General features: G+C 39.7%; 1 long non-coding RNA gene across 2 annotated transcripts in view; it reads right to left on the bottom strand.

The window, feature by feature from the left end:
* LOC144339984 (uncharacterized) overlaps positions 1-14,546 on the bottom strand; it is a 257,588-nt gene that overhangs the window by 172,370 nt on the left and 70,672 nt on the right. For both annotated transcript variants that reach the window (XR_013415633.1, XR_013415634.1), the window contains one exon: positions 9,658-9,697. This is a non-coding gene — a long non-coding RNA (uncharacterized LOC144339984). The remainder of the gene's footprint in view (positions 1-9,657; positions 9,698-14,546) is intronic.

Genomic DNA, 14,546 nt, shown 5'->3' with positions numbered 1-14,546 from the left:
CTAAAACAGCAAATCTCTAACCCACAGATTATTTGAATCCTTCATCAAATATTATTAAAATACCGATTCCTAGACCTAGACCTCCTAATTCAGCATCTCTAGATATATAGCCTGGGAATATGGACTTTTTAAAAAGCTCTAAAGGAGCTATTGATCAAACCAAAGGTTGTGATCCACTTTTCCTAAATACGATCAACTCTGCATATCAATTATACTCCTCAAATAACTACCAATTAAAGGGAGGGGAGATTCAAGGCTTACTGGATATGGCAGTAATAGGCTTAATGTTGTTGCAATAAACAATTTTCAGTTTTCATAGCCAGAGTTCTTCCTACCTCTAAGAACTATAATTATTCTCCCTCTTGGAAAAGTCATGTTAAGAGGGAGTCATTCTCCTCTACCTTCAGTTATGCTTATGACTGAGGCAGTGCTCATTAAAAGACAAGTAAACAATTTGCCTGGCTTAGAAACAACCTGAAATAGTAATAATAGATATTTCTGCAAATGCAAGGAGGCAGAGTTGCTTGGAAGACCCATGTGAAGCCTTGCAACTTGGGTTATTCAACTGGAGGCAGTGATTGGCAGGTGGACAGTGGACAGATGTGTCCAGGTCCAGAAGTAGCCCTGGGGAACATACTTCTATCAGCAAATACTTCAAGCCATCTGCATATGTAATAAACCAAAGCAGGAAAAAAAGAAAAAAAAGAACCCCTGTACCTAGCACTAACCTTCAACGAATCCCTATAGACATACATTAATCAGGCTTTTCATCTACTTACAGATATCGTCAAAGAACAGACACTATTTTGTGTAACTGACCATGACACTGTGTTGGCCGCTCTAAATTTTAGGTCTCAATTTAGAGTGTACTCCTAGCAAAATGTTAGACGTTTTTAAAACAGCCATTGGTTCATTCACTTTACTAATCTCACTCTGGCTTCATCTTATTTTTTTCAATCTTTTATTCAATTGCTTGACCTACTTATATTTAATTATATTTTATCTTGTTACATGCTATATATTTTTATAAGTTGCCCCACATCCTTTTAAGAAACAAGGAAAAAGGGGAAAGAATGATGAGTAAGAGGACAAGAAAGGGGATGGGGAGAAGGTGGGAGGGAAAGAGAGAGAATATTTTAGAGCAGGGGTCCCTAACCCCCGAGCCGTGGACCACTACCGGTTCGTGGCCTGTTAGGAACCGGGCCGCCCAGCAGAAGGTGAGCAGAAGTCAAACATTACCGCCGGAGCTCCGCCTCCCGTCAGATCAGCAGCGGCATCGGATTCTCATAGGAGCGAGAATGAGCGCGCCCTCGAGGGATCTAGGTTGCGCTCTCCTTATGAGAATCTCATGCCTCTGAAACGAGCCCCCTAACCCCATACGTGGAAAAATTGTCTTCCACAAAACCAGTCCCTCGTGCAAAAAGGTTGGGGACTTCTATTCTAGAGCAGCTGTAGCCCCCAAATCTCCAACTTTACTGAACGTTTGTATTATTTACTAATTACAGATGTTAGTCTTATAAAGCTGGATATCATATTACTTCAAGTTATTCATAACTCATTGCTGTGGTTTTCTAAAACTGTGTTTATATGTTCTAAGAAATCAGATTAAATATCCTTACTTTTTTTTCAACTTAGAACTGCAAAATAACTGAAGGGGGTACAATTCATTTATTTATTTAGCAAAAGCACTTACCACACATTGTATGTTAGTCTTTCTCCCCTGAAGACGTGTGACTCTTGCCCATCACAGTATCCTGGCACAGGGTAGTCATTCAATAAATTTTTGTTGAATTAATATGGCCAAAGCAAAGCCATATTTGGGGATGCAATCATGCCTAAAATGGGTCTTCAGCTCTCTGACATTCACAGTCTAACAGAAGGATACAATATATATGCAAGTATATACATACTTCTGGTTATGAGGTATTGTGATGATGGTTATGAAGGTATTGTGTGATAAGTATATGAATGGTAGAGAAAATAAGTGTTATAGAAATCCCAGGACGAAATAGCTTTCTTTCAGGAGAGCACTCAGGGAAGGATTCATGGAAAAGGTGAATTTCACTAGCTGGAGGCGGCAAAGCACACTCTTTTTAAGCAGAGAAAACCCCACAGGAGCAAAGGAAAAATGGGAAAATGCAAATATGTTCAGGAGACAAGTTGAGTTGGAACTGGGACACTGGGATGGAAAATAATGATTTGTGTGAAAGAGACTGTTAGCTATTTCCAACATCCATTCTTCCCTTTTTTTTTTTTTTTTTTTGTTTTTTTTGTTTTTTTTGTTTGTTTGTTTGTTTGAGATGCAGTTTAACTCTTGTCACCCAGGCTGGAGTGCAGTGGCACGATCTCGGCTCACAGCAACCTCCCTCTCCCGGGTTCAAGCAATTCTACTGCTTCAGCCTCCCAAATAGCTGGAATTACAGGCACCCGCCACCACGCCCAAGTAATTGTTGTATTTTTAGTAGAGACGGGGTTTCACCATGTTAGCCAGGCTGGTCTCAAACTCCTGACCTCAGGTGATCTGCCCGCCTCGCAGATCAAAGTGCTGGGATTACAGGCAGGAGCCACCATGCTCGGCCACCCTTCTTTCTCAGTAACGGAAACTCGGATTTGAGCTGGTCCTCTTGCTGCCTCACTAAGAGACAACTTCCCGTCCTTTCCAGATGGTAGGTGTATCCGTGGAATATTTTCTGGCCAGTGGGATGTAATATGAAGTGTCATATGAGACTTCCAGCAAGGTTCTATAAACAGAAGGGGACACATTCTTCTCTCCTTCCGTTATGTGCCTCATACTCATTAGTGTAGACTGAATTCTTAGCAGTCTTCCTGGACCATGAGAATAAAACACTTAGGGAGAGTGAGGCATAGAAGCAGCTTTGGTCCTTGAAGACTTCTTGGAGACACACACATGTCCTGCCTATTTCCTGTCTTATTTTAAAAGAGAAAGAAGTAATTTTGATATTGCTGAAGACTCTATCATATTGGGTTTTCATGTTATGTGAAGCCAAACCTAATCCTAACTGATACATTTAGAAAAATATATAAGCACAACACACTAACAAGAAACACAAAATATAACCTTCTTCCCTTAAGTTGCTCAACTTTTCCACTCATCACTTTCTTGACTTTCCTAAACCCGGATGACACAGCTCTGCTACATTTAAGTAATGTTTACCACAAACATACTCCTGAGAAATCATCCTCAATAGCATCATCAAAAGCAATTTTCCAGTATCTGATTCTGGTATAAATCATTAAGATTTTTGCTTTGGTATGCCACAATTACAGCTAGGCAAGGCTGCAGCATGGAATTAATCAAGATGTAGTAACCAGGTCAGCTTCAAAGGACATAATAATTTCAGCAGGAGATAATGTCAAGGACAAGGAAGGATGTGATGCTGAACTTGGCCATCACGGCAAAAAGCTGCCCATCTCTAAGCAGGTATGAACCCTGGATTAAAAGGGACAATTGTGCATCCAGATAAAATCCTTATTTTTATCTGTAAAGCAGAATCTGTAGCCTTCTGAATGAGTGCAGGAGAGAATATTTCTGTAGTCAGAGCTCCATGAAGTATATTAAAAGAGAGAGGGAGACAGACAGACAGAGACAGAGAGTAGTGGACAAGTCAGTTTGGGAAACGGTGGCGGTGATAAAGAACATGAGCCACGTGGTGACAGCAAGGAACTCATAAGCAAGGAGATTAGCAGTTCCCAGCTGATTAATCCTCTAGCCCCCTTCTTCCTGTGGTCCCAGAAGTAATGTCAACATTTGCCAGGGACTTTCTTTGAAAGTCCCTTTTGAACATTAGCAATGACTGCAGAGCAGGGACACATTGCCTCCTCCTCACTGCACTTCCAGTTAAACATTTTGCCAATCCAGCCCATGCCAAAACCCAACATTCAACCTCATCCTTCTCATTGTTTTCTTACTCACCATGAAAAACATCCCCCTAAAAACTCATGCCTTTATTACAGTTAAAAGGCATTTCTGCATCTATCTTTTGATCCTAGCAACCACTTAAATGAAGAAGCTGAGTCCCCAAAAATTCCGTCTAATTGACGTTCCTTGCAGATTGGTTTTTTGCAAGGCACCGTTCAAGGTGATGGAAGTACTGGAAAAGTTTGCTGATGGAAAAGAAGGAAGAGAGGAAGAAAAAAAGAAAGGAATCTGTACGAGCAAGGACAGAAGCCAGGGAGTGCAAGGTACACTCCAATAAGAGTGTTCTGGTTTGGACAAGCATCGGTTACCTAGAGGAGGAGGAGAGCAGGATAGAAGGGTAGGTGGGGTTTATAATGCAGAGGCCCTGAATGCCAAGGAGAGAAGTTGTTTTTTAACTCAGTGTGAAGTCAACAACTGTATCTGTGCGGGCTAATTACATGCTAATTACATGCCTTCAGAACTGGCTTTAAGAAACTAATCTGATAGCAATGTGTCGGTTGTATGCAAGTGGCAGAGCCTGCATCGAGGCAGAGGCTTTAGAAAAAAAAAAAAAAAAATGATGACTTGACAAATACAATTTTCTCTCTCTCTCACTCATATCTGCAATTGGTTTTTAGGGGTTTTTGTTTTTTGTTTTTTGTTTTCTTTTGTTTTGTTTACAACCAAATCTCTTCCTAAGCGGAGGCTTCTCTCACTTGTGGACTTTAATCCTGCAAGGCTCTGCTTCCGCACGGCTGCCTTTGTGAAGCCTGACTCTGTCTGAGAAGCCCATGGGCACGACACTTAAGGGACTCTGCTCCTCCAGCAGCTGCCCAGCATCACCACAAACCAAATATGTGTGACTGTTGACAGAAAGTAATAACCCTTCCAACAGCTGTCGAATAAATTGCCTATTAGCAGATCCCACACCATAATTCATGTCAGATCATGTAGATTCAGCCCTTATGAATGACTGGGAAAATCTTATCATTAAATGAAGTTCTATACCAAATCCCTAAGCATTTTCTTGTTATTTCCAGCTCATTCCTCCTTCAGACTCATTCCTGAACTTTCTGAGAGCTGACAGAATCAAAGACAAGCAAAAAGTTCATACTCTCTGTACACAGTTCCTCTGGGAAAGGGCCCCTTGGGTCCTTGGGATCTATATTTTAGAACCACAATTTAAATGCAGATTTTTAACTCCCATGTTGAGCAGGCAAGGAACTTCTGACTTGATTGAAATACTGATGCATAAATTTTATACTTAACATTTTTCTTCTATAGCATGAACCCAGCTAAGTGGAGATGTTTTTAATGAACTTTCAAGTCATGCATGAGGTTTCAAATAAGTTTTTCTTTTTCTAGATAGGTTTTCTAAGCCTTAAAGGAACAGGATTCTGGCACTTTTTAAATAGCATCTTAACTGCATCTCTTACTGATGTATGTCCATAATGGGACATTTGACCATTTGGTCTTGCGTGGGTGGAGGAGGCAGGAGAGCCAGGAGACAGGAGATGAAATGTGGGATTTGCAGGGAGCCTGCCCAGTGTTCTGCAATTTGGAGTTAGGAATACATCTGAAGCATTTTGAGCCTCAATTTCATCATTTACAAAAGTCAGGCTGGTTGCTGCAATGAAATGAGCTAGCAACTAGACATCACCCAAAACACAGAAATCACACAATAGACATCAATGCCTCATTCCTGCTTTGAGTGCATCTTGTTATGCCATTTATTCAGTGAACCTGTAAAAATCACTCCAACAATCTGGTCCTCCATTTCCTTGCTTGTAAAAATGAGAAAGGTTAGAGTAGATGATCCCCTAACCCTCTTCTAGTCCTAAAAAATGATGACTCTCTCATCCTACTTTAAGCATCAAAACTCACTAACCAATATGGGAACAAAAACTGTAAGTAGTGGGCAAACAGTGACAGGTGGATCAGCATGAAAGAAAATGCATAGATGGCAAACAGGATGAGAAGTGAAAAGCTTGATCCACTTCTCATGGATCCACTTCTAAAGAAGAATTTAGGCAATTCCATCTTTTCTTCTTCTAACTACACATAGACTCTCACTTCAAGGAAAAGAAAGACAACAAAGGGGACATGAGAATGACATGGTCCTGGGGGTGGGGCAAACAGAAAAAGTCAATGAGAAACTCAAACAGAAGATGTAGTGCATACGACTTAAATACTATATAAGATGTACCATGTAAAACAGAAGATTTCTGAAGATACTATGCTACAGGCAACAGACCCTCTTACTAGCAACCCCAAAAGGACACCTTTTATTCTCTTTCTCACTTGAAGCCCTTAAAAGTCATGAAATGCAACCTTGGGATTTGAGTATAAACAACTCTCTCAAACAAATGCCTGTCTAATTCTATTTGATCTTATTCACAATGACTAGGCAATCTAGTAGACAAACAGGATGAGTGTCATCTGTGTCCCCCAGCAGCCTGAAGGAGACAGTTGGTGAAGGGTTTTAAAAATCACAATGCCCATCATCCCCACTTCTTGAGTTGGAGGTCTTCCTTCATTATGCGTGGCAATTTTCTTGGGAATTCAGCAAGAGACTAGCCTCAACCATAGGTAGCACTCAAGCAAAACACAGGTGGCATTCTCCAAGAAAGTTCATCAAAGACATTCTTGGCATTTTATTACTGATATGTCCAATTTTTAAAAAAATAAATGTTGTTAATACTGAATTCAAATAGAACAATCATACTCATGCCAATTACCCAAAGGAAGCAAGATTCTTATGAAGTGCCTCTATAACTTAGTTAGAAATATATTTTTTAAGGATTTATTTTAGAAACCACACTGATATGATATTTTGGTTTAAGATTTCAAAGCACGTTATCAACATGCTTTTAACTTTTTCCTGGTTGGGTGAAAGTAACGAGATTGTTATTGTTACTTTTAAAGGAATTGACAAATGAATACTTTTAACATTTCCCGTTTAAATTTCTAATTCAATAAATATCAATAGATATAAACCACATAAATAAAAGACCTTGGGTCCTTCAATAATCTTTACAAGTGTAAAGGATACAAAGAAAAAAGTTTCAGAACCACTGAACTAAAATGTTATGAATTCCCTATAGCCTTGTGGTCACAGAATTCTTCTCACCTACTCCTTCCTCAGTTTCCCATCCAAACATACCAGGTCATTGCTAGGCTGGGAACCCAGATTGTATCCTCAACTGCTTGACTAAGTCCTAAGTCCTAAGTCCTAAGACCTCCTGCTCAACTTGCCCAATCTCTCTCTTAAGTGGCTCAATTCAATTTCTCATAATAGATGACATGATAGTAGCTTCATCACAAGGGCATAGTTATCCAAAATGAATCTTTTTCTGACATGCACTTTTATTTTAATTCATTTTAGCCTGTTAGCCTTCTCTGTTCTGTTTGTGAGAGCAAAATTAAAATTGGAAATAATCCAGATATTCAATATTTCATGCATTTGCTCAAGTTTTTAGGTTATGAAAATTTGCACAAGTATCTTTATGTATGAACTTTTTTAATTTAAAAAATCATTAAATTATGTCAAAGAACAACCATAATTTTCTAAAAATGAATGATACTTTTAAAATGTTTTAATTTTTTTAAGCCCATACGTGTTTTGTTTCTATTGTTAGCGTTTTAGTCCTTATAAAAAAAAAATTGATTAAGAAAAAAATCAGAAAGCACAGAAAAAAAAAATATTTATAGTAAAACTGTCCCAGAGGAATCTTATGTTAATTGTTTGGTGGTATCTCCCTTCCATAGATTCTAAATGCAGAAATATATTCTTTTTATATGGACTCATTCCAGGCATGCCATTTTTATCTTCTTTTTTCCTTAAATAAGGTAGCATAGATATCAAGCTCCTCACCATGGCTTACAAGCTCCTCACCATGGCTTACAAGCTCCCACATGCCCTGCCTAACTCTCCAGCAAAATCTCATACCCCTCTGCCCTTTGAACATTAATACTCCAGCCACACCTGCCTGCTTTCTGTTTTTCTGTCTTGCCAGTTTTCCTCCCTCAGACCTTGGCATTTATTTGTTACTTCCGCAAAGAAACACATCCCCCCAGCTCTTTGCAGGCCTGGGTCCTTCTTACCCTGTAGGCCTTGGCTCAAACATCACTTTCTCAGAGATACCTCTCCTGATCACCCAATCTAAAATAATGCTTCCCTCAACCCCCCACCTAAAATTCTATCATACTGTCCTCCTTCGTTCTTGTTTATTAAGGCCTTGCTCATGGCTGTGTCTCATGTCTCAATAGTGTCGAGCACATAGTAGGCCCTCAACAAATGATTGTAGATGAATGAATGAATGAATGGATCTATCAGTTTATGTAATATGTATCGCAAAACATCACTTTTAATGATTCCCACTGTGTTCCATCATATAAATATAATAAACAGTTTAAAATACTCCATTATAACAGGTCAGACAAGAAAGAAACTAAAACTGTAAAATGTGGAAAAATAGAAAATGCAAACCCATGCATAAAAAGTTGCCAAATTCACTCCTATTGATTCATCAAAATTGCCTTACCAATTAGTTGAATTGCCTAGACTATTTTCTATGAAGCTGCCTTCAACAAGTAGTTTCCAGTACCCCTAAAGCCATTAATTAAAGATACGGATGAAACGAAAGTATAGAATCATAAGCTACTGCTCTTATCACTGGCCTGGACATGCCAGTGTGTGGCTGTTACCTGGCTGGGTAGTGTCAACACAGAGGCTCACACCAAGACAGGCCAGCTCCAGAATCTGGCCTCCTACCTCCTACCATTCACTACTCCTGCACCAGAACCCTCTCCTGTTGAAAGGATGGGCTAGATCCTTAACACAGAGCTGGTTCTTTGGTAAGTCTTCATTATGGCTCCGCACACCCCACTTCACCAGGGCCACTTGCATATCTTCCTTGCTCTGCAGACTGTGTGTCTTGTAAAGTCCAACCTTGATAACCAATCAGTCTCCCCACAGACTTACTGGGCAGGCCCTCTGTATCCCTTATATGGCATTTTCTATCTATCATTTAATCATCCAGCAACACTTGGCATTAAGGACAATTGCTACCTGGCTGGGTAGTGTCAACACAGAGGCTCACACCAAGACAAGTCAGCTCCAGAATCTGGCCTCCCACCTCCTAACTCCACCACTCCTGCACCAGAACCCTCTCCTGTTAAAAGGATGGGCTAGATCTTTAACACAGAGCTGGTTCTTTGGTTTGGGTTAAAAGATCTTCTCCAAACCAGCTGAAAAGACCTCTTATTTCTCTCTTAATTCCTTGAAGCTAAGACTCTTCCTTATAATCTGGCCACTAATCTAAAATATGAGCCCAAGTTAATTTTTTTTATTTATTCTTCACCTCACTTGACCTGCAATTAAAGTACCTACTGGTTCCATTTTCTCTCAGTTACACACGACTAACCAATGCCGTCTTAAAAATGAATAGGAGCTGAAAGAGGGCTATCTTTTGATAGAGCTTCCATCCTTCCCTTAGAGGTCACCAGGTGGGCTCTGGAAGGGTCACAGGGCTGTTTGCAATCACAGAAATCCACAAGAGATTCTCCCTTGAAATTCTCCCTCACATACCACATTCCTGCTGCATTTAATCTTTCTGTTTTTTTAACCTGCAGATTCTCCTAAACTTCTTGGGAAACATGTAATGATATTTAATTTTAATTCTATATGGCTACAATGGACTTCACTGATTAGAAATGGAGCCTTCTTGATGCAGTACCTTAATCCTCTTTAAAAACAGCTCCTGGAGTTCTCTGCAGCTGTAAATTACAAAAACCAAAGCAGGATTAAAAAATACACATGCACTGTGCATAATTATTTAAAAGTGCAACACATCAGGCTTAAACAGTAATATAAATGCATCTTTGAGATAAATGAGGCATTAATGGTATAAGTTTTGATTATTGGTTACTCTTCTCTGGTTTTAACATGTGGTAAGAATATAAATCACTCCAAGGGCAAAAATTAACTCATACCTGCCCTGTCTCCTCTTGGATCAGGAGACAGACATAATAAACACGATGAATCCTTCTGCTTCTGTTACAATAGGAGGCATTCCCCACCTTACCCATGGCCCCTCTGTTACCTGCTCTCATAGACCATGTCTTTTATTTTAGATTCATGTCTAAATTTATAATTTTATTTGGTACCAGACTATAAATTCTCTCAGGGTGGCCTTATTGTTATTCTCATCACAATCATAATCCTAGCAGAGGGTGATCAAACAATACTAGTTTGCCTGGGACTGTCCCAGTTACAGCACTAAAAGTCTTGTATTCCAGGCAACCCCGCAGTTGCAGGCAAACTGGGACAATGGTTTCCCTATCCTAGCACCTAGTTCCATAAACAGCTTTTACATGAAGGTACAGGCATAACAAGTAGCATATATCATTCCTAAAAGAAATAACATTCATGAACAATAGAATAGTGCAGTGGTTAAGAGCATGACCATGGAACTAGACAATCTGGGTCCAAATCCAAGCTCTGCCACTTCTCAATTATGTGATCTTGGATTACTTCATCTCTCTGTGTCTCAGTCCCTTCCTCTGTAAAATGGGAAGTTAATGGTAGCAGCCACAAAAGTATTTTTGAAAAACAAATTAGTTAATATAGGTAAAGTTGTTAGGTAAAGTTAAGTTGTTAAGAATAGTGCACAATATGTTTTATTAAAATTATGAACACATCTGGCTGGGCACAGTGGCTCATGCCTGTAATCCTAGAACTTTGGGAGGCCAAGGCAGGCGGATCACTTGAGGTCAGGAGCTCAAGACCAGTCTGGCCAACATGGTGAAACCCTATCTCTACTAAAAATACAAAAAAAAATACAAAAAAAATCAGCTAGGCATGGTGGCAGCCACCTATATTCCCAGGTACTCAGGAAGCTGAGGCAGGAGAATCACTTGAATCCAGGAGGCAGAGGTTGTAGTAAGCTGAGATCATGCCACTGCACTCCAGCCTAGGGGACAGAGTGAGACTCTGTCTCAAAAAAAAAAAAAAAAAAATATATATATATATATATATATGTGTGTGTGTGTGTGTGTGTGTGTGTGTGTGTGTGTGTGTCTGTGTGTGTCTGTGTGCGTATATATATATATATATATATATATAAACATATGTAACATAGTACTTGGCTCCTAGTAGCTATTAATAGATGACAGATTTTATTCTATTTAAATTATCATAAACAGGAACAACCCTCTGCCAAATCGTAAACTAAGTGAAATTGTTCATTTTCTCCCATTTCTTTTTTCCAGGCTTGTCAAAATCCAGGTCAAGTGCCTCCCTCCTGGGTGTTCATACAAGCTCTAGCTGACTCAACCCCCTCCCCCACGTAGAACACTCTGCTTTTCGTCTCTCATAGGGCACCACAGTCCTTGGACTTGGCCCTTCTTTGCTCATCAGCATGCATTTTGCATCCACCACTGCCTTCACCCTGTTACAGAATGGAGTTGCTGGTCGCTCATAAATTCTTTTGTACTAAAATACCTTCTCCCCAACCCACCTCACCTCCCACCCCAGGGATTTAATTTTCAAAGGGAACTCCCAGAAACCTCATGTCTTTTAATCTAGGGGGACTAATCTCTAATGATTGGGATTTGAGACTACGTGGGAGGGAGGAGAGAATTTGGGAGCAGGGTCATTTCAATGGCGTTTCACAAATCACTATGAAGCCAACTGCTTGCTACGTGGAGAATTCATTTTGTTGGGTGCTCTCTCCACAAATTCCTGCTTTGACACATATTCATCACTGATTCATATGCTTGATATTGATTCTATTGAAAAGCTGCTAGCAGACAAAGACATCTCTCTTACCTTTGAGTAGAGAAACAAGTTCAAATGCATAGAGAGAATGGAGGCTATCGCCCCACCAGTCATTCATTAGGGTGAATTCCTGGAGGGCAAGGTCTTAAGAGAGATGGCTGAGGTGAAGCTCAGGATGAGTGAAGAACACTTCTACTTTGACCTTCACCTTTACCTGGGAAAGAAGTCTTAGAATTGCTGAGCCACACACAAAATTGTGATGTGACTAAACATTAATTGATAATTGCTCTTTCATTGATAATCCTTTTCCCTTTAGTAGCCTGGACTCAGGCTTTCAATGCCAGCTAAACCCACTCTGATGACCCTCTTAAGTCTGTCTTTCTATATAATACCCCACACTTCTAACTCCCTTCTTTCATCAAAACTTGCTTGTCTCGTGTCTTATTCCTTCAACACTTTATTCTAAAGCAAATCTAATGAATGAAGTTGGGTTAAGAACTGATGGATATTGGTTAGCATGTGACCCCTCTTATTTTTATTCCTTATTGCCTTAGCCTGAAGGCAAATTTCAAGTGTAATAAATTTCAAACATTTATAATAGGCATATCAAGGAAATATTTAATCAAGAGTATACATATCATACCCTAAAATCATATCCTAGAGTTTTTTAAATGATAAAGAAGGTAGAATTTAATGTCAAAAGTCCTTCTTCCCATGGCAAGATTTTTATAAAGTATTGTTTTATTTTATATTTGATCATTGCTTAAAAATAAGTCAACTTTAGTTTGAGATTTTAATTTTACAAAAAAAGAAGAAATGTGTTTAACAGCCCAAGTTGACACTTGGTGACCATCCCCTACCTTCCCAGTACTATTCCTTATGTAAGAAAATTGATACAAACAATAATATGCCTGGGAACTCCAGGAACAAGACCCCCACCTCCTTCCTTCATAAGCCTGGACGACCCTTACCCAAGAACTTGACCACAGACTATTGACAACAAAGCTTAATGAATAAAGACTTTCACAGAAGCTCTAAACTTCAAGGTTAGCAACAAGAACCTCAACAGTAATACTATTGGTTAATACATACCAATCAATAACCAATAAACCTTAGTCAGAAAATGCCTCCGGTATACAACTCAATTACTTGGGTTGTAATATAAGTCCCATCATTCAGTTTTCCAGAGGTCTAGAGAACCAAGGCAAGTCATCGGTTCTGACCTGTGGAGTGAAGTCTTCATAGATAATGTCCTCTGGAGAACTTTAAATTATTCCCATGGCAAAATATTTTTCTTTCCCAACTGTCACAGAAACTGAAATTTGTATTCATTCCTTTCAGCTGAAGCTGAATTTCTCTTAAAATTCCCTGAAAGCTCCCCAGAAGTGGTAACATATTAACCCAATACCTACCATTAATACTTTTTATTGCTAGGAAGGACGGAACAAAAGGAAGAACACAGTATTCAGATGCAGAGGTTCTATCACCTAAGTGAGTAAAGGAAGCAGCAAGTATTTTAACTGGTGTATTGGAGTTTTCCTAATAAAGTAGAATTATATACAAGCATTATAGACTAAATCGTGCCCTCCCCAAATTCACACATTGAAGTTCCAACCCCTAGTCTCTCAGAGGGTAACTGAATTTGGAGATAAGGCCTTCAAAGATTAAAATGAGGCTGGTAGGTGGGAGGCTCTAATTCAGTATGACTTGTGTCCTTGTAAGAAGAGAGACACCAGGAACACACGCGCAGAGGAAAGGCCACATGAAGACACAGTGACAAGGCGGCCATCTGCAAGCCAAGGAGAAAGGCTAAACCTGCTGAAACGTTGATCTTGGAATTTTAACCTTCAGAACTATGAAAAATTTAATTTCTGTTATTTAAGCCACTCAGTCTGTGATGTTTTGTTATGACAGCCAGAGACAACTAATACAAGTATCTCACTTAAATATGAAAACGGCATTGCATCTGGCTCATTCCTAAGTACAGACACCATGTATGTTGGGTTCAGTAGAGAATTTCAGTGCCCAGTGGTAAGCCTTCTTCAGTGCTCATGGTAATTTCAGTGCTCATGGTAAGCCTTCTCTTTATATATTTGTTGCCTAAATGAAACAATGGAGAGATAAATACATAGACAAGCTAATTGTATCCAGCATATTTAAAGTGTTGCCTGACTGAAAGATAAATAGTGGAAAGCAGGAAGTATATGCTCTTCTCTTGCTGGTTGTCTGCTATCGCTTGCTACTAATGGTATGTGGCTCACTACTTTCAGCCAACTCACTCAGAGCCCAAAGATGCCAACTTCTGCCACAAAATAATTTGCTGGCCTTAAACCACCAGATATTTTAGGTGGCAATCATATCTTTACTTTCTCTGTGTCTCTGTTTTTCCTCTGTGTGTGTGTGTGTGTGTGTGTGTGTGTCCTCACTTCCTCTGTGTCCTCCTCTCTCTCCATGTCCCTGTCTCCCTGTGCCCCTGTTCTTGCAGCAGAATACTTTCATGGCAATGAAGAAATGGTAACAACCAACAAAAACAAAAAGAGCCCGATCTTGGAAGGCTGCTACAGAGATCCTTAGAGTGACCCGTTTGTACTCCTTTGGGTTGACTACATCAGCACACATCAAGTCCAACTGCCAGCGTCTGAATCTCATTGCTTGGGTGATGTTTATGACTGCCAAAACGCAGAGCCCCAAGTCCATGTGGTGCTAGATAACGAATTCCCCACATGTACACACCACCTGCCTCCAGCTACGTTCAACCAATGATTAGCAGGAGTTGGTGTACAAATATGCCAGTCCCCTTACCCTTAGGTGATACAGCTCTGCATAGAAGGATTAAGGGCCAGTTGT

Source organism: Macaca mulatta, chromosome 3, assembly GCF_049350105.2.
Source record: "Macaca mulatta isolate MMU2019108-1 chromosome 3, T2T-MMU8v2.0, whole genome shotgun sequence".
Taxonomy (NCBI): Eukaryota; Metazoa; Chordata; class Mammalia; order Primates; family Cercopithecidae; genus Macaca; species Macaca mulatta.
This window is presented reverse-complemented; position numbering and strand designations above follow the sequence as displayed.